We start from the raw sequence: 20,644 nt of genomic DNA, 5'->3' as shown, positions 1-20,644 counted from the left end.
AGCGGTAGAAGGATCCTACCATTTTTCAGCGACCTTGGCAACTGACTTGATGTACGTGTCCCATTTCAGGTCAGGAGTAAAGGTCAAGCCCAGAAGCTTATCAAAACATGGAGCTTCCACTAGATGAGAGTCATTCATTTCAATTGATGCCAGATGGGGATCAAAGCGTTGATGATGAAAAGATAAGAGCTTGGTTTTAGATGCATTACAAGTAATCAGTAACCTCTTCCCCCACCATACCACGTGCTCGAGAGTAGAGGAGAGAGAATCAGAAAGAACTTTGTCAATTACAGCCTTTGATGTGTTGCCATAGATGGTTGTGTCATCAACATAGATGTCAACGAATGATTTAAGTATGTGTTTTGGGAGATCATTGATGTAGATCAGAAAGAGAGTTAGGCCCAGGATGGACCCCTGAAGGACTCCAGCATTAATACTGAGGGCCTCTGATTTCTGCCCATCAACCACTACTCTTATGAACCTATCAGAGAGAAATGATTTAATGATTGAGAAAACATTTCCAATTATATCATATCTGGAAATCTTGTGAAGTAGGTCCTTATGCCATACCTTATCAAAAGTCTTTGATATGTCAAGAGCAATTGTCCTAGAAAGGAAGTCTTTGTCAAGAGATTCACTAATCCTATGAGATATAACCGTTAGCACATCTGCTGTAGATCTGGCAGAATGGAAACCATATTGCGTGTCACTAAGAAGGTTATTTCTGTTGAGGTGATTGACTACTTCTCTATTTAATATGGATTCCAGCAACTTATACACAGGGAGGGAATGAAGTATGGAATAAGGTCCCTGGAGGTCAAATTACATGGCGAGGAGATTGGATGTGTTATTCATTCTGTGCTGTGGAGAGGATTCACGAGCCTTTCCTTTTAGAAATACAACCCAGCGAAAAGAAAGAATATCTGGTCACAACGAGGCGAATACTTTTTTAACCCTTTATATACGTGTATTTTGAGGGAAAGAAATTTGGAGTGATTTCAAACTGACAAGAATGCCAAGTGACTACCTTTTACTTTGTGGTATGTTTCTTGAAATTTATTAAATTTATTTGGAGCATGATTTAGGGAGTACTCATACGTAATTACCATCTGTAGTCGTTCGTTGTGACGACTTTTGCAATTTGTGAACAAATCTGTTTCTTGTGCTATTTTTTGTTACTTGGTGTTTTTTTCTTTTCTTTTTTTTTGTATTTGAGTACCTGCAAAGTGAAAAAAATGCAACATATTGTAAATAAAATCTATACTTCCTTCTAAAACAAGACATCTTTCTATTTTATTCGTTCATCCTATATTTTATTTTATCCTTTTATTTTTTTATTTTTTTATTTATTTATTTTTTTTTTTTTTGCAGGCTTTTAGTTTCACGTCAAATTTAGCTGAAAAAGGATAAATTTCCGACAATCATTCCAAAAATATTTTCAGTTCTTTTAAGCCTATCTTAATGCTACTTGCAATTTTTATTATTTTCCAGAAAATATTTGAAGAAAACTTTTATTAATTAAAAAGTTATCTTACATTTCTGATACGAAAGAGAGTTCATTTTGAAATGCTCGAGCTTATAAAACTTGCATTTCTTAGTTAAACATAAAAATACCTTCCCTTTCTATCGTTGTGCTGAAAATGGAAGTTGTGATATATGTAATTCTTTTATATATAAGTAATTGTGTCTGGAAAGGCCAAATGAATGATATATGACGACACTGTGGAAGACAAGGCACTTTATAAGTTAATTGCAAGCTAAAACTAATTAGAGCAATTAAAATTAAATTTGTGCTTAAAAAGGAAAATATGGTATATGTAATTCTGTTATAAATATTGCGATATTATAAATGATTGTTTAAATGCAAACTAAAGAACAATTTTAATAAACTTTTATCAAACATAACTCAATCCATAATAATACTGTTATATTTTGTTAGATTAAAATATACTAGCAGGGGTGCCCGGCGTTGCTCGGGTGTTTGGAGGTGTATGCTGTGCAAAAAAAGCAAAAAAACAAAAAAAAAATGGTTAATTTTTTAAAACTTTGACCCCTATTATGACCCCTTAAAATTTATAGTTTCGGGCTCAAATCACTTTATTAAGTTAGATCCAGGTTCAAGGAACCTATATCTAAACTTTCAAGTGTCTAGACCCAAAATTGTCGGAGGAGTTTGGTAGAGTTCTTAAAGGTCAAATCGTTGAAATTTGACCCCTTAACAGCCAAATTTCTGGCTGACACCCGTCACATCGATTTTCCCAAATCTCAGTACCCGGTATTTCAAATTTCGAGTCTATAGACTAAAAATTGACAGAGTTATTGCGTAGGGAAATGTACACAGACAGACAGACACACAGACAGACAGACAGACAGGCACGTTCGCTTTTATAGATATATAGATAAGAAATATAAGGCGCTTTTGTCAACGATCATTAAATCTAAGGGAGATAACCAGCATAGACATAAGAAAAATAAGCATATTTTGCAAGATATAATTTGGGACGCTGAAATAATCAGTTAAACAATGAAAGAATGTTAAATGGGGGGGGGAGATTACAGGGAAAAAAAAGAAATTTGTTTTTCCTTATTTTTGGTAATCAGTCAGCGTCAGGTTGTTTAAAACTTTTTTGAAGTATTTAAACCGTCAATTTCTGGCTATGATTAAAGTTTAATTTTTATTTATTTATTTTTACTATTCTATTATTTCATTTTGCAAGGTATAATTTGGGCGCATAATAAATTAACGTACACAAATCAACGAAAATAGAAAATGTTTTTGAAGGAGATTTTGAAGAACTTAACCCGTCAATGTAATTTTTTTTTTATAACGAAAATAAAAAATTAAAAAGTAAGAAATCTGTTTTTCTTTATTTTAGGTACTCAGTCATTTCTGTCTATGATTACAGTTTTTTTTTTACTATGTACAAATGTATTTAAAAAAAAAAAAAAGGAAACAATTACAACGTTCAAAGATTCTGCACAAGATAAAGTGTTTTTTTCTCTCTCTTAAATAAGGAAAGTATTCTTCTTTGGCCAATTGGACAGCAACTTCTTGATTAATTAACAAGTTTATTTAAATTTTGTTGATTAATTAATATTAGGTTCCGGCAAAATGAATGCCGATGCTCAAAATGTATAAACAGTTTGATCCCTCCCTTTACTTTAAAAATCACCAAAAATCAGGAAATTAACCAATTTTAATCAAATCTTCAGTATTTTTCAAATACTGATCGCGGAATATAATAAACTAATTATTTTTATTTAAATCTTAGTGAAAATGTATTCTTTTGTTTAAACAACAAACACCTTTACTAAAGTTATGGTTTTCAGTAGTAAATAAAGAACGCAAGCGTAACAGTAGGATAACTCTGTAAATTATAAGAGTTACCTCCCTTGTATTGAGTCGTAGAGGTGGTAGTTCCTCCAAGATGGCCGAATAAAGCAGTTACTCGTAACCTCGTGTCTTAAGTGTATTCATTACAATTATATACGTAGTGTCGCAGTCGCACTGTCGCATTGCATAGTGGCAGCGGGTACCAAACAACCCCCCCCCCAAAAAAAAAAATAATGATGTCCAAAAGAAGAAGAAAAAAAGGCCTATCACAAAAAGTGAGTACACTATTTTCTACAAAAAAAAAAACAACTTTTCTCTCTGAAAATAAAAAAAGGAGCATTCAACATGGCACTGCCCGTCCTGGACTGGACGAACGAAAATAAACACGAGGACTATAACGAATGGGTCGACTTTATATCGTCATACTTCATTATAAACGAAGTTGAAGAAAAATTGAAATACAATTACATTCTGCTGAGCACCGGACCAAAGGGTCGCAAACTATTAAAAAATGCCCAACTCACAAGCGAGCAAAAAGAAATATCCAAAAATTCATGGTGTTTGAAACCCATGTGCTTCAAAAACCAAACAAATGGGTCGAGCGCTTGAAATTTTCGTCAATGCGGCAGAACGAAGACACAGTGGACGACTACCTAGTCAGACTGAAAACTAAAGCCGACAGATGCGACTTCGGTAACAACAAAGACGAGCGCATCCTGGAACAAATAATAAAAGGGCTTAGGAGTGCTGACGAAAGAAGAAACCTGATAGTTAAACCAGAATTGACTCTCAAATCAGCAATAGAAAGCATCAGGGCGTACGAAGCCACCACAAAAGACAAATCGTGGTACAAAGATGCCAACGAAGGGAAATACAAAGAATACCATGAGGTATCTAAAAAAAAAAACCAGCTGCACGAGATGTGGAAAGATTCACAAAAAAAAGAAAGAAGAATGTTATGCCTTCCAACAAAACATGCAGGAGATGTAACGGGTTACACCACTTTGAACAGTACTGTTTAACGAACCTACAAGTTCGGAAGAACAAAAAATAATACTCCCAAATTAAGGCAGGAGAATAGCTCATACAGAGCCAGGAAACAAACTCACCCGAATGGATTTAACAAGCAACAAAGCTACAGAAAGAAAAAAATAAACTTAGCAACCAAAGAAGGCGACGAATCTGACCAAGACGACGATGACATATACTTATACACAGTAAATGCAGACAATGACAAACGCGAAGAAATTTTTGCCAATATAGACTGCGAAGATGCAGAAAATAAAAGATAAAATACGAATGAAAGTCGACACAGGGGTAAACGGAAATATCCTACCCGTCAGAATATATAATAAAATATACCCACAAAATGGCTACCGGAAACCGGACAAAATAAAAAATGGACTAAGGGCGATAACCCCTACCTACCCAAAACAAGAGTTAACTACCCCGTGGGCCGCTAATGGGACAAAAATAACCCACTATGGTTCTATAATATTAAAAATAGGATACAAGGATTCAGCAATCATCAAAGCTAAATTTTTTATGTGACAGTGACACCACGATACTGGGTCTAAGACCATGCATACGACTTGGTCTAGTAACTATCAACTGCAGCATCACTAAAGTGCACACTCTAAAACAAATGCAGAACATCGAAGACCTAGCAAGAGAATACCTGGATAGATTTCAAGGGGTAGGGAAATTCCCAGACCTTCAAAAGATATATCTTGATGAAGATGCAATGCCAGTGGTCCAACCAGCCAGAAAATTCCCAGTTCACCTCAGGGAAGAACTTAAACAAGAAAAAATGAAATACTTGGGGATAATTGAAAAAGTAAAGGAACCAACGAACTGGGTGAATGCAATTGCATGCAGCCAAAAAAAAAAAAAAAAGGTGGCCTACGTATATGCCTCAGAACAACCCCACTTGACAGCCATCTGCCATCCCCGGCAGAAATCCTATACAATAGGAAAGTAAGATCAACTCCCAACCTGTTAAACACGGATACACCAAAAGATAATTAGATCAGGAAACGATTGTGGGCCAAAAACAAAAAAAAAAACAATGACACTACAGCAAGAATGCAAAAGACGTCCCGGAATTAATTGTTGGTAGTAAAGTGTCTGTCACACAGGAAAATGACACCTGGCAACCGGCGACAGTGATCGAGAAATGCACGGAACCATCTAGCTACATCGTCAAAATGCACAGTGACGGAAGATTTCTGAGACGCAACAGATGACACCTACAAGAGCTACATAATTCCCGGAGACAAACCATGTGTAACACACCCATGCAACAGAACACTTGGGATAATATAACACCACCGTCCCAAGAGCACCCTGATATATTGGAGGCTAGAGCTCGATCTAACATCAACGATGGATACATCCATCAGACAACTCAAGTCAACCAATTGAATCGAACCAACATGTAGAGTAGATAATACAGTGCATGTGTTATCGGCAGCTCCAGTAACTCTCGTTTCTCCTTTTTTGTCCCTCAGTCCTCATGCAAATGAGTGATTTTTCTGACAAAAGGTGAAGAAAAGCCTGCTACCTCTCTTACTTTCCCTCTCTGTACTGCTCTAACCAAGTATGCCGACCTGTTCCACAAATCCCAAAACCTCAACATGAAACATCTCCAGAATAAAAACTTGAATAAACCTAGAACCCCATCTTCCAACGTAGACCCCTACTACCATGTCTCCTTCTCCAACATCAGGGATCTACGTTCCAACCTTCCAGAGGTTGAAACCCAATTACAGGAGACAACACCGGACATACTCTTTCTAAGTGAAACTGGAATAGGGCCGACCACTTCCCTAGATGAGTTCATAATTAACGGATACTCTAATTTAACATCTAAATCTGACCTCCAAGATCGCCATGGGCAAGGAATATGTGCCTACATTAAAGATGGCTTCCCATGTGGCAGGGATATCTCTAGAGAAGATCCTAATTTACCTCATATGTGCTTCTGGGTTGCACTTGCTTACACCACTGCATTTATATTTGCCCTCTATCGGCCCCACAACAGCGAAGTTACTATCTTTAAGAGCATATCTGAGAAAATAGACAACATCGTGTCTGCACACCCCTCAGCTAACATCCACATCTGTGGTGACTTCAACGTCCATAACGTGGAATGGCTGACCAACTCAAATAAGACGGATGATGAGGGGAGGTCTGTCATGATTTTGCCATTGCTTATGACCTCACTCAGATTGTTTGTGAGCCCACCAATGTGCCCGATACTACACGTTAATATGCAAGCCTCCTAGACCTTTTTCTCTCAACTTTCCCTGAGCTATGTTCATGTTCCGTTCTTTCTCCTCTAGGATCCTCCGACCACTCTGTCGTATCAGTTAAGAAAAAAATGAAATGTCATAAGTCCCCAGACGTACCCTGCCACCGTACTGTATACCTATACTCCATGGCTGACTGGGATAGCTTCGTACATTTATATCTGATCTACCTCTGCATTCCATGTTTAAGAAGGATGTGTCCTCTATAGTATCAGACCTGACCGAATGGTTAATTGTAGACATAGACCGATTCATACCATCTAAAAACTTCCAACAAAAACCTTACAGCCAGCCATGGTTCTCCCCAGAATGTGCTGCTGCCATTGTGCACAGAAATCACTTTTTCCATAGCTACCAACGTAATAGATGCACTGAGACTAAAGCTGCTTTCAGGAACGCCAGCAACCATTGTAAAAGAGTAATAAAAAATGCAAGAGAGCTACATGCCCAGTCTGTTAAATCCAAAGCAGCTGATCAGCGGCTTGGTTCCCACCAGTTTTGGCAAATAACAAATAGGATTCTGAACAGAAGTGTGCGTTCTATCCCAACCATTATCAATGGACCAGAGGTCATCTTCTCAGCTTCAGACAAGGCCATACTATTTGCCAAGAACTTTGCAGCTAATTCTACCCTATGCGATGAAGGCCATTAACTCCCCATATTTCCTCCTATAACACAGAACACGCTAGGTGACATACAAATATCTGTGCATGAGGTCGTCAAGCTAATCAAGAACCTTGATTCCAGTAAAGCTACTGGCTGTGACGACATCCCAATTATAGTGTTAAAAAAACTTCAACAAGAACTTGCTCCCATACTTACGAAACTGTTTAAACGTTGCCTTAAGGAGAGGTGCTTTCCAACACCCTGGAAAACCTCATCAGTATGCCCTGTATTTAAGAAATCAGGTGATAAGTCATCTCCCTCTCAGTACAGACCAATAAGTCTCCTGTGAGTCATGAGTAAGTTGCTGGAATCAATATTAAATAAAGAAGTAGTCAACCACCTCAGCAGGAATAACCTTCTTAGTGACACGCAGTATGGTTTCCGCTCTGCAAGATCTACCGCAGATGTGCTAACGGTTATATCGCATAGGATTAGTTAATCTCTTGACAAAGGCTTCCTTTCCAGGGCAATGGCTTTTGACATATCAAAGGTCTTCGACAAGGTATGGCATAAAGGCCTACTTCACAAGATCTCCAGCTACAGTATAACTGGAAATATTCTCTCTATCATTAAATCATTTCTCTCTGATAGGCTCATAAGAGGAGTGGTGGATGGACAAAAATCAGAGGCCTTCAGTATTAATGCTGGAATCCCTCAGGGGTCCATCCTGGGCCCAACTCTCTTCCTGATCTACATCAATGATCTTCCTAAACACATACTTAAATCATTCGCTGACATCTATGCTGATGACACAACCATCTACGGCAACTCATCAAAGGCTGTAAATGACAAAGTTCTATCTGATTCTCTCTCCTCTGATCTTGAATGAGTCGTTCAGTGAGGGAAGACGTGGCTGGTTACCTTTAATGCATCTAAAACAAAACTCCTATCTTTACATCATCAACGCTCTGATCCCCATCTGGCATCAATTTAAATGGATGACTCTCGTCTAGGAGAAGCCCCATGTTTTGACAAGCTTCTGGGCTTGACCTTCACTCCTGATCTGAAATGGACCTCGTACATCAAGTCTGTTGCCAAGGTCGCTGGAAAGATGGTGGGATCCTTCTACCGCTCCAGAAGATATCTCACTACTGATGCAATCTCTATCTATATAAAAGCCAAGTACGTCCAAGGATGGAATACTGCTGCCATATCTGGGCAGGAGCTGCTAAAACAGCCTATCCTGCCTTGACAGAGTACAAAATAGACTTCGTGGCTTAGTGGGGGATGCCCTTTTCTCTTCCCTGCAACCTCTCCCACAGAAGAGACGTTGCACGCCTATCTTTGTTTTATCATTATTTCCATGGCAGGTGCTTCAATCTCTGATCCCCCTCGTCAATCTTTTACGAAAAACACCAGTCTAGCTGAATCCACTGTCAAAAACTTTCCCCACTCTTTATCTATGCCTAAGTCAAAACGTAGATTCCATGAACAAAGCTTCTTTCTTAGAACTGCACGCCTGTGGAACTCTTTTCCATCTACCTGCTTCCCTCCTGACTACAACTTGGATGTCTTCAAGTCCAACGTAAACAAATTCCTAATGAAACGCCCCCTTAAGTAAACACTTTAAATATCCACACTAACGTACTGTACTTACAATAACCCTTATCCCCGAGTGGCTTCCGAGCCTTGATAAGTGGTGACCACCTTGTAAAAAAAACAAAAAAAACAGCCCAAAATAACAACCCAGGGCCGACACAAAAGAACACGTTGAGCCCCCCAGAAATACAAGAAATTTATTCAAATAGACAATAAATGATATATATATATATATATATATATATATATATATATATATATATATATGTGTGTGTGTGTGTGTGTGTGTGTGTGTGTGTGTGTCTGTGGTAATAAACACTTTTTCTCAATGAAGAGGAACTCTGTAAATTATAAGAGTTACCTCCCTTGTATTGACTCGTAGTAAGTAGTTCCTCCAAGATGGCCGAATAAAGCAGTTACTCGTAACCTCGTGTCTTATGTGTATTCATTACAATTATATACGTAACGTCGTATTGCAGCAAGAATTTATTTTTGCGTTTTTTATGTAAATAAAGCATCGTAATTTGTAACAATAAAATAAAAATAAAATAATTTTTACAGGAACATTACGAAAAAAGCCCCTGTTTTGTGTAATAAGTTTATTTTGTTGCTTAACATTGTTATATCTTTTAGTTCGTTAATTAACTTCACTAACTTGTTTCCTTTTCGTAAACTGCTTCTTCAGCAATTTTTGTGAAATGGTAAATGTCGGCACATTGCTTACGGAAAAACGGTTAATTAAACTGCAGAAGCACCGCTTAATGGAATACCCGCCCCTAAAAAGAAGGAAAATCATAAAAATATGTTTGGTGGTTATATTTTTGCAAACCGCCCGTGAAAACTTTATTTTTTGATAAATTAAAAAAACACATTTTTTTTTTAACTTTCTTATTTGAAAGATTCCTACGCGATGTGATATGACACCCCACTACGCCCGTTCATACATGAACGTATTATGTAAGAAAAACACTACCAAAGGCGATGAAATGGCACAAAATAATCCCAAGGTCTAGGGGTTCATATCATGCAAACGGTAAATTTGCGGCGAGTTTGATTATCAGATTCGTTGTCAGCGACCTCGAATACCCCAAAAAAAACAAATTAGAGTTGGCGGTGTCCTGTTTTGGCGTAAGGTAACATTTACTTAAAATACTATAATAAAAGAAGAAAAGTTATAAAAGTTGAAAAAAAAAAGGCTTGAAATTTGTTACAAGTCCGATAACTCATGTTAAAAGTGTGATAACTTTTATTTTTATTGTCTCCCTTTGTTTGTAAACTATCAAATAATCCTTTGCTTGTGTTCAATAAAGATTTCTTCTCGCTATCGTTCACGTGTTGATAATTTCCCTCCTTAGAATTTCAGCTTATTTTTAATCTTTTCCACTCACGATGCAACTCGCAACAAAAAACATTTGTTTTTGTTTGTTCCCAATTTTTTTTATTCTTTAGAGGAGGACAATTCCTTTAAATAAATTTAATATAAAATGATAATCACTATTTTTCGACAGAATTGCACAACTTTCTTTTGATTTTCTGATGTAAATTTGGAAATTATTTTCCATTTGGGTAAATGTTACCTTACACTATGACAGAACCCCAACCACTCTAATTTGTATTTTTAAGGGTATGTAGGGGACTAGGATAATAAATACCCCAATCCCGTTACAAAAGAATAATGAAACGAATGGGAATTGAAGGAAACAAAGACTCAAGTAATGGATAAGATAAACGTCGTTTATTTGCTGTTGAAAGAAATGAACATTTTAGTTATAACATGTCCGCGCGTATGTAACCAATGTCCGTTGCAGGACTGGTGTTGTAGCAAGAAAAGGAAATGTGTTTTCATCTCAAGTTTGGGTCATTATTGTTTGTTCGCGCGTGGGAATTGAAGTGAGTGTTGTAGTGGAAATGAGAATCCAGCGTGTAGGCAAGGAAGAGGATATTAGAGTTGTCATCAGTTAGTAGTCAGCTACGCGAAGGTGTTCTTAGTGGCCAGTAGTAGATGGAGAGAGAAAGAGGGAGAATGTATACATACAGTCATTAGCTCGTGCCCCATACATAGTAGGAAGTGGGCGTGAGGTGCGCATGCGCGCGCGCCGAAACGGCGGCGGCTTGTTCGCCCAACCTCTCTAGTTGAGAGTTGGTCCTAAAAAGAGGATTAGAAACAGCTTGTCTCCATGTTTTATACTCGCTTCTGGAGTGTCTTTTGCGCATGTGTATTTCCTTAGAAAGCGGAAGTGACGTCGTCCATGTGTGTGTTCGTGTTCGCGTGTGTGAGTACATGTGTATACGTAAGCGTGTGTGTATATATACGTGAATGTGAGTGTATGTACGCGAATGTGCATATGTGTACATGTGTGGACGTGGGCGCGTATGTTTGTGTGCGCGTATGTATATAACAGCTTGAAATATGAATGTGTGTTTTGTGTGAGAATTGAAAAAGGCTCGTACAGGTATTTGAGGTCGCTGACAACGAATCTGATAATCAAACCTGCCACAAATTTACCGTTTGCATGGCATAAGCCCCTGGACCGTGGGACTATTTCACCGCTAACGGTAGCATAGGAATTTTTAAGCAGTCATTTGAAATAAGAAAGTTAAAAAAATAATTTTTTTTTTTAGGTGGTTTATTTTTTGTTTTTTTTATCCCGCATAGTTTTTAATGCTTTTTAATTTAAATCTAAGAAAAAAAAAGTTTTCACGAGCGGTTTACAAAAACATAAGCACCAAACATTGTTTTGCGTTCTTTTTTTTTTTTTTATTTGAGGAGGAGGAGGTGTGGTTATTCAATTACAGGATTTCTGCAGTTTAATTAACCGTTTTTCCGTAAGTAATGCGCCGACATTTACCGAGTTTCATACCGTTAGAATTTCACAATAATTTTATAAAAATTCTGTTTATATTGGGGAAGAGGACAGGGGTGGTACGTGTGCACTATTGGAACCGCGCTGAAATAAATAACATTATTTAGAAAGTTAATCTAAATATATAGGGGGGGGTAATTTACATTAATTGAAATAAAACTTATAGAACATAACCGGTTGAAAGTACAAAACTGCCTTAAAAATAAATAAATTCATAATTTATCGATTTTTTTTCTTAAATAAAAATAATACTTAATATTAACTGATGCAAAATTTATCTTTTTGTGTTGCCGTTCTTCTTGTTCAATTTGACTTTTAGAAAAATCGTCTTCTCACCCAAATTATTATTAAAAGTTGTTTGATTTTTTTGCATTTAAAACATTAGGTGAAACAAAGACAGGGCACTGTGATGCGTCTAGTGCAGCACTGCAGCAGCAGTGTTAGTGCTAAGTTCTTGCTTGCATGCTTTTCACTTCCAGTTCCTGTTGCTGGCTAGCCTTTCGGTGAATACAAAGAAGAATGCGTAAGCCTTCTTTGCCAGTATAATAAGCCTCTCCAGTGTTGAGACCTTTGACATGCCTCCTCGTGGCCACACACGGATACTGGTGCCTTGCAGCACCAGCCTAAATGTCAGGGGATTTCTGAGCAGTAGGAGCTCCCAGAGGTTCTATGCCATGGCCCACCAGTGTGTGGACACGCCCTGACACACCACCAACCTCTGCTCTGCTGCCTTGCGGGTCCCTTGGCTGGGATAAGGCTAGGAGAGTGAAAACTAACTTTAAAAAATCCCAATAGCAAGAGGAACTGGCTTCTCACGTAAACATACAGAAAATTAGGTACGGGCAAAAATGGGCGGGCAAAAATAGGGGGACCTAGTTTTGAAAGCCGATTTATCATAATTTTTTGTAGGTTTCCGACTACTTTTTGATTGTATTTGAAAAATTAAAGACTAAACTTAATTTCCTAAAGGAAAAAAATATTTGTACATGTGAAAAAAGTTATGAAGACTGGGTTCATGGCGCTCTAACCAATTCAGCTAAATTTTCAAGTTAAATAAATTCATTGCAAAAATCCTTTATAAGATAAATATTAGTTTTCTGGGTCCATTTCAAACATAATTAGTAAAGTCCTAAGATATTGAATTAAATAAAAAAAAACCTTGTTTATACAAAAATAACTAAATTAGCCCTCAAAGAGCAAGTAATTTACCATTTGTCAAAAATGCAACACAATAAAATTTAGTAAACAAAGATAGGCTTGCAACGTCTCTCCTGTGGGAGAGAGATCGCAGTGGAGAGAAAAGGGCATCCCCCACTAAGCTCCAAAGCCTATTTTGTACTCTGTTAAGGCAGAATAGGCTGTTTTTAGCAGCTCCTGCCCAGATGTGGCAACAGTACTCCATCTTTGGATGTACTTGGCTTTTATATAGATAGAGAATTGCATCAGTAGCAGTGGCGTACCTATGTAAAATGGCGCCCATGGCAAAGTTTGAATGTGCGCTCCTTCTTAATAATTTATACCTTAGATATGCCTAACTACTAATTTTAATTTTTGTCAAGCAATTTTTGCGCCCATGTCAGAGTGGCGCCCATGGCACGGGCCATGCCTGCCATACCCTAGATACACCACTGATCAGCAGTGAGATATCTTCTGGAGCTACTGCTCCAGAAGATATCTCACTACTGATGCAATCCTACCATTTTTCCAGCGACCTTGCCAATAGACTTGATTTACATGTTCCATTTCAGGTCAGGAGTAAAGGTCAATCCCAGAAGCTTATCAAAACATGGAGCTTCCCCTAGTCGAGAGTCATCCATTTCAATTGATGCCAGATGGGGATCAGAGCGTTGATAGGAGCTTAGTTTTAGATGCATTAAAAGTAACCAGCCACGTCTTCCTCCACTGTACCACACGCTTGAGATCAGAGGAGAGAGAATCAGCATAGATATCAACGAATGATTTAATTATGTGTTTTGGGAGATTATTGATGTAGATCAAGAAGAGAGTTGGGCCCAGGATAGACCCCTGAGGGACTCCAGCATTAATACTGGGGGCCTCTGATTTTTGCCCATCAACCACTACTCTTATGAGCCTAACAGAGAGAAATGATTTAATGATTGAGAAAACATTTCCAGTTATACTGTAGCCAGTTATACTGTCTTGTGAAGTAGGCCCTTATGCCATACCTTATTAAAGGCTTCTGATATGTCAAGAGCAATTGCCCTAGAGAGGAAGCCTTTGTCAAGAGATTCACTAATCCCATGAGATATAACCATTAGCACATCTGCTGTAGATCTGGCAGAACGGAAACCATATTGCATGTCACTAAGAAGGTTGTTTCTGCTGAGGTGGTTGACTATTTCTCTATTTAATATGGATTCCAGCAACTTACTCATGAAACACAGAAGACTTATTGGTCTGTACTGAGAGGGAGACGACATCACCTGATTTCTTAAATACAGGGCATACTGATGAGGTTTTCCAAGATGTTGGAAAGCACTTCTAAAGGCAACGCTTAAACAGTTTTCTAAGTATGGGGGCAAGTTCTGGTTGAAGCTTTTTCAGCACTATAATTGGAATGCCGTCAGGGCCAGTTGCCTTACTGGAATCAAGGTTCTTGATTAACTTAGCAACCTCGCACGCAGATATTTGTATGTTGCATAGCATGTCTGTTATAGGAGGAAATACGGGGAGTTGATGGCCTTGGTTGCATAGGGTAGAATTAGCTGCAAAGTTATTGGCAAATCGTTTGGCCTTGTCTGATGCTGACGAGATGACCTCAGGTCCATTGATGATGGTTGGGATAGAACACACACTTCTGTTCAGGATCCTGTTTGCTATTTGCCAGAACTGGTGGGAACCAAGCCGCTGCTCAGCTCTCTTGCATTTTTTATTACTCTTTTACAGTGGTTGCTGGCAGTCCTGAAAGCAGCTCTAGTCACAGTTCATCTATTACGTTGGTAGCTATGGAAAAAGTGATTTCTGTATGCGATGGCAGCAGCACAATCTGGGGAGAACCATGGCTGGCTGTTAGGTTTTTGTTGAAATTTTTTGAATGCTATGAATCGGTCTATGCCTACAATTAACCATTCGGTCAGGTCTGATACTACTGAGGACACATCCTTTTTAGACATGGAATTTAGAGGTAGATCAGATATAAATGTACAAAAGCTATCCCAGTCAGCTGTAGAGTATCGATATACAGTATTGTTCAAGATTATATAAAAATTATGTTACGCCGAAAGTTTCACATTATTGTGAGCAAGGAAATTATTAAAATCTTGCATATAAAAATTATGCAAAATCTGTAGTTTAAAAAAAAAAGTAGAAATATTTTTGCTATTATAATTTTTTGTGTGAAAATATTAAATAAAAAATGCTTAATTCAATGGTAATATCGGTAGTTCGAGAAATTCATTTTTCTTCGACTTATATCGAATGGACTTTAGGAGCTTTTTTCATAATGTTACTGTAAAACATTTTTTTTTGTTACAAATGACGATGCTTTTATAAATTCTTGCATTTTTTATTCACCACGTAAAACGATAACTTTAGTAACGGTAAAACCATAACTTTAGTAAAGGTAAAACCATAACTTTAGTAAAGGTAAAACCATAACTTTAGTAAAGTTATTTTCTGTTTAAACAAAATAATAGATTTCCACTAAGATTTAAATAAAATAATTAGTTCATTATATTCCGCAATCATTATTTGATTGTTGGATATTCCATTTCTTCATCACTTCCATCACTGCTACTGATTTGAATGCGGTCCCGTTGTCGGTTAACAGCTCTTCCATGGGACCTCGCTCCAAAAACACCTCACCGAGGATTTCCGCTATTTCATTGCCTGTTCCTTCGCGTAGCTTCTTCCATAGAGCAAATTGCCCGGGCCCGCAGTCAATCATGGTCAGGTAAAGTCCATCCCTATAATGGATGACATCGCATGCCAGTCTCTCCCAGGTACCACTCACCCCCACTTGACCAGCTTCATGTGTGCTTGGAGCAGGATCAATCCACTGACATCTGTCGCATGTCCTGACCACTTGCCTCATTTGCTCCTTGCTGACACTCGGGTCGACTTTCTTCACGAAGTACCACGTCCTCTCTACCCCCATATGGTACAGATTGTGCAGCTCTCGCACGCCAACATCATCTAGATCCGATGCAGCAACAACATCTTTCTTTGGCACAAGTCAGCTCTTCTTCACTCTCCTGAGAGCATCTACTTGGTTCTTCTCAGAAGCCACCATGTCTACACAGAGCTTCAAACAAAACTCCTGCATCAGCTCAGCTAGCATTCTAAGCCTGCGCTTCACTAACATCTCTGCTGCCTCTTATCTTATCTTATCCTTTTTTCGCTTGAAATGAGGGACTTTAGCCAAGTAAACACAGTGGCAGAGTCTGTTTTGATGCAGATGTCATGCAGTCCCCATTTCAAGGCGAGATTGACCACTTTGATTATCGCATCTAATTCCACTACATTGATGTGGCTGACATCATTCTTCTTCCTTAACCAGGCCGCATCTTCTGCAACCACTCCTCCAACTTCCAAGACGACCCCTGTTGCAATGCTGCTTGCATCACACCACACGTCTTCATCCAATGTTCATGGTATGTTCCAGGTTCCCCGGACTGGGTCTTGCCATTCTGCTTCTTTCAGGAGCTCTTCCATCATGGCGACCATTCTTCCTCCCACTTTATCATTCCATCCTCTTCCTTTGGCACGCCTCTTTATGTAGCAGCATGCTGGTCTAAGCCAGCCAGCAACGGGGTAATGTTTGATCAACTTCCCGCGTATGGAAAAAAGTTCCCGTCTGTTGAGCTCTTGCTTCAGTTGTGGGATCTTGTTCCCCTTCAAAACTCTAGGCTGCCCAACGCACCTTGTTTCAGCCTTAGCCCCAAAGCAGCCCCTCCGTCTAATTTTTCCGGTGCTTTGGTGACCAACTCAAACCTCTTCAAATGAGCCACCACCTCCTTGGCAGTTACCAGAGTCTCATTCACAAGAATGTCGTCTATGTATAAATTCACTGCCCCATCTTTTCCCATTGTTTCCAGAATCTTCCTGAGGTTTGTTGACATGATCTTGGATGCCGAATTCAATCCGAACCCCACTTGCATAATGCAGTAGGTTTTGCCTTTGTACCTGACTAACTGGTATTTCCAGAACTTCTTGGCGATGCAGAGTTGCAAATAGGCAGATTTTAGATCTACCAACGTAGACGCCCCATTCATCTGCCTTCATTCTCTGATGGTCTCACTGCACACATCTACGGTGTCGCCTGCAGTATGGCCCTCAACATGTTGGTTCAGCTCTTGGAAATCCAGGACCAGTCTTACTTTCCCTTTAGTTGGTTGCAGAGTGGCCATCAATGGCAAAATGCCCGACTCAACATCATCCGTCCAAGGCAGCAGTATCCCCTCCCCAATCCATCGGTCCACTTCTTGTTCAAACTCCTTTCTCGCCCTTCCTCTGAGCGAATTAGTGTAGCATGCCACCCTGTTTGTCAGCGATGGCGCTTGATGTTTCCATGCCCATTCCACAGTCCACTGCTCTCCGTCGAATTCGTCTCGGAAGTCCTGATCTTTGATCGACATTTTTCTTTCCTCACCAGCCTTGTTGGTCCCTCCAGAAGCTTGCTCTGTCATTGCGCACTCAGCTAGTCCGAACCTCACATTTTTGCATGTGTTGGTAACGCCTCCAAGTCGCCATATCATATCCATTCCAATGATGGCTTGAACGCCAGGCACCAGATGATCGTTGACAATTGGATGGACCCTCATCCAGTGTTTAGCAATATCAATAGTGACGGTCTTCCTCCCTCGACACTTTACTCGCGACCCATTGAATGCCACTACTTCACCCTTCCCTTTCCATCTTCCGACCAGGGTTGTGTGCACCATGGGAGTTGTACAGCCAGTGTCGATCAGGGCCATAACTCCCCATCCTTCCACCACGATCTTCTGCTTGGGCATCTGCTGCGAGTGTGCCACTATTCTCGAATCGGGGGTGGCCGCTGGCGCTTCAGCTTCCCCTTGCCAGTTTCCCGAACTCATGCATTTCACCACTAAATGGCCTCTCCGATTGCATTTATAATACACTGTCCGTTGCAAGAACTTCCTGCAGTCTCTTTTCATATGTGGTCCCCCACATTTGAAGCATGCCACCCTTGGGTTCGGCAGACTCCTGCCCACATCCTGCTATACCGTTGCTGTTGTCCCTCCAGATTCCGTGGGCTGGGTGCTCACCAAGATCTTTATAGTTTTGAGCAGCTCACTGACATCCAGCATCTCCACTCCTGGGACCTGCTGCAAACGTTTAGATATCTCTCCCGGGAACTCGGTCATGAATGTCATTTTGACTATGTGACTCGTGGCGTGTCTCCTGATGCTAGACAACTCAACCAATCTCCTTATGTTATTTGCATAGAAATCAACAGATTCACCAGTCCACCTCTTCTCCTTCAACTTATTAAAGGCATCGAAAGGCCCCTCTGCAAAAGCTTCGATCAGTCGACCCTCGATGGCATCCGCGTCACCCTGATCTCGCTTGCTGAGCTCCAAATAGAGGGCCAGCGCATCCCCTTCTAGAAACAGTGGTATTACTGCGGCCACATCGTTCAACTTTTGAATCCTTGCCACAAGGTCTACTTTTTAAAGCAACGTCTCCACATCACCGTCGCCATTAAAAGGCTTAATCATGTTGCTTAAGCCAGCGGCCATTGCCGAAATAGCTTGAAAATACAATCTTTAAAAAAAAAGGGGGGGCCACGGTCCTTAAACTGCAGTGCGCCTCCCGAGGGGGAGAGGGGTCACCTCAAACACACAAAAGGGAATAAATTCGAGAAAGTAGAATTTCCACTCCTGTTGCACCTACTCTCCTGCCAGATCTGGAATCTCTCCAGCACTGAAAAATGAAGCTCGTTTTGTAGTTTCCAGCTTCACGTGCACACAAGATTTTGTGAGAACGCATGTAATAAAATGCTGGCCGCCATCTTTGTTTTTCCTTTTCTCAGTCTGAACTCACTCACTGCACACCCACAGTAAAACTTCTGTTTTTCTTAGCTTCTGACCACATTAATAAATCTAGCAAAAATCAACTAATGGTCAGATTTTCGTGAAATTTTTTATACTTATCCATTTTAGAATGAAATTACCTAGAAAATGCAGTTTTCATAAAATATACGAGGGGAAATATTTTTTTAGTGCGTGTCCCCCCCCCCATATTTATTGATTCGAAATTCGAACAAAATATATTTAAATCTATCGAAATTTCTATTCATTATGAAACATAAGCGTTCAAATAAGTAAAAAATATTTATCTTTTAAAAATTTAAATACACATATTGAACAAAAATTTACCTTAAAGTTGCAATTAAAAAATTGATATAAACCTAATATTATTATGTTTTTTTTTTAAATAGCGTTTTTTCGAATTAATACATACTGTAATCAGTTGAATTGCCAAGAAAAAGAAACTTCGTAAACATTAATTAATTTTTAAAGATTAAAACGATTAAAATTCCATTATTTCAAAATGTTCCGTTACAACATAGATTTTTAATTAATTGTGTTTAATTTTTTTTAAATATTAAGTTTTAATATAAACATGACTCGTCAGCTATTTTATCGCCAGATTAAAACCAATTTGAAAATATTATTGCACAATATTAAGCATTTTATAGCCCCCCTCCCTCATATTTTGTTTGTCTCTTTTTACTGAACAAAATATGGAAGCCCGTACGTAAACAAAAGAACATTCAGTAAAACCGTATTTCATATTTAATATACAAATGATTATGATATTATAAATCATTAAACTGTGTAAATCTTAAAACCTAACAAAATTATAACAAAGATTAATTATTAATTGCAGTTTGAAAAAGATAAACAAAGGTTTAAAAAAAATCATTAAGTCGCTTCTGCTTTTCCATAGTTCGTAAAGTACACACAAATCTGACGTCACGGAACATGCGGTCCAATCTTCACAATCGTTTGGCAATCCCTATCTAACGGATACGTACAATTTAAAATTTTTCCGATATTTTCATTTTTTTAATGTGTTGATTAAATTGTACAAGTACCATTATTATTATTATTATTATTAATAATAATAATAATAATAATAATAATAATAATAATAATAATAACAATAGAAGAAGATGTAAAATGTTCACGCATGACTGTAAATGCTAAATTCGTCCCTTTAGCTTGGTCAACAGACCTAGTGTAACTATAAAAATAGAGAGATGGATGGGGTTTGTATTACTAGTCTATACACATAGATTCGAAAAAGTTGTCAAAAAACAAATATATAACAAATAAATGTTACCAAAGGCAAGATAAGTTACTTTTCTATCTAACGGGATAATTTTCTAGTGCTTTTATTTAATGTAACGTGTATTCAGCTCGAAAAACATTCAATGTTTACCGATCTATTGGAAAATTAAAAAAATGGCGCCCAACTCTCTCTTTCACACGGTAAGTTTGGGAAAAGGAGTTAAAAATAAAAAATATACAAAATACTATTATAAACCCACCGAATATATGTCAGCCTATGTTATGGTAACATATATAACAGTATGAAAAATATTTTCTGGAGCAAGTAAAACGCCTGGTCGAGCTGCCACGATAGCTGAAATTTGACTGACTAGAAAAAAGGGGAAGAAAGAACACATGCTTTTAGATTTTAACTACCTCCTACCATCCTCCTACCCCTTTTATGTAAATACCTTTGCCATGCTTTGCATATGTTAGTTCCTTGATCCACCGACCGATGGACTCATCCAACGCAAGCACACCTCTCTTTATATATATATATATATATATATATATATATATATATATATATATATATATATACACACACACACACCTCCAACACATTTGAAAATAATTTCTGACGAGGACGCTTCACAGAATGTCTGAAAC

This window comes from Euprymna scolopes, chromosome 1, assembly GCF_053919585.1.
Source record: "Euprymna scolopes isolate OS-2025 chromosome 1, ASM5391958v1, whole genome shotgun sequence".
NCBI classification, from domain to species: domain Eukaryota; kingdom Metazoa; phylum Mollusca; class Cephalopoda; order Sepiida; family Sepiolidae; genus Euprymna; species Euprymna scolopes.
The sequence above is the reverse complement of the archived record's forward strand: the minus strand, read 5'-3'. Positions refer to the sequence as shown.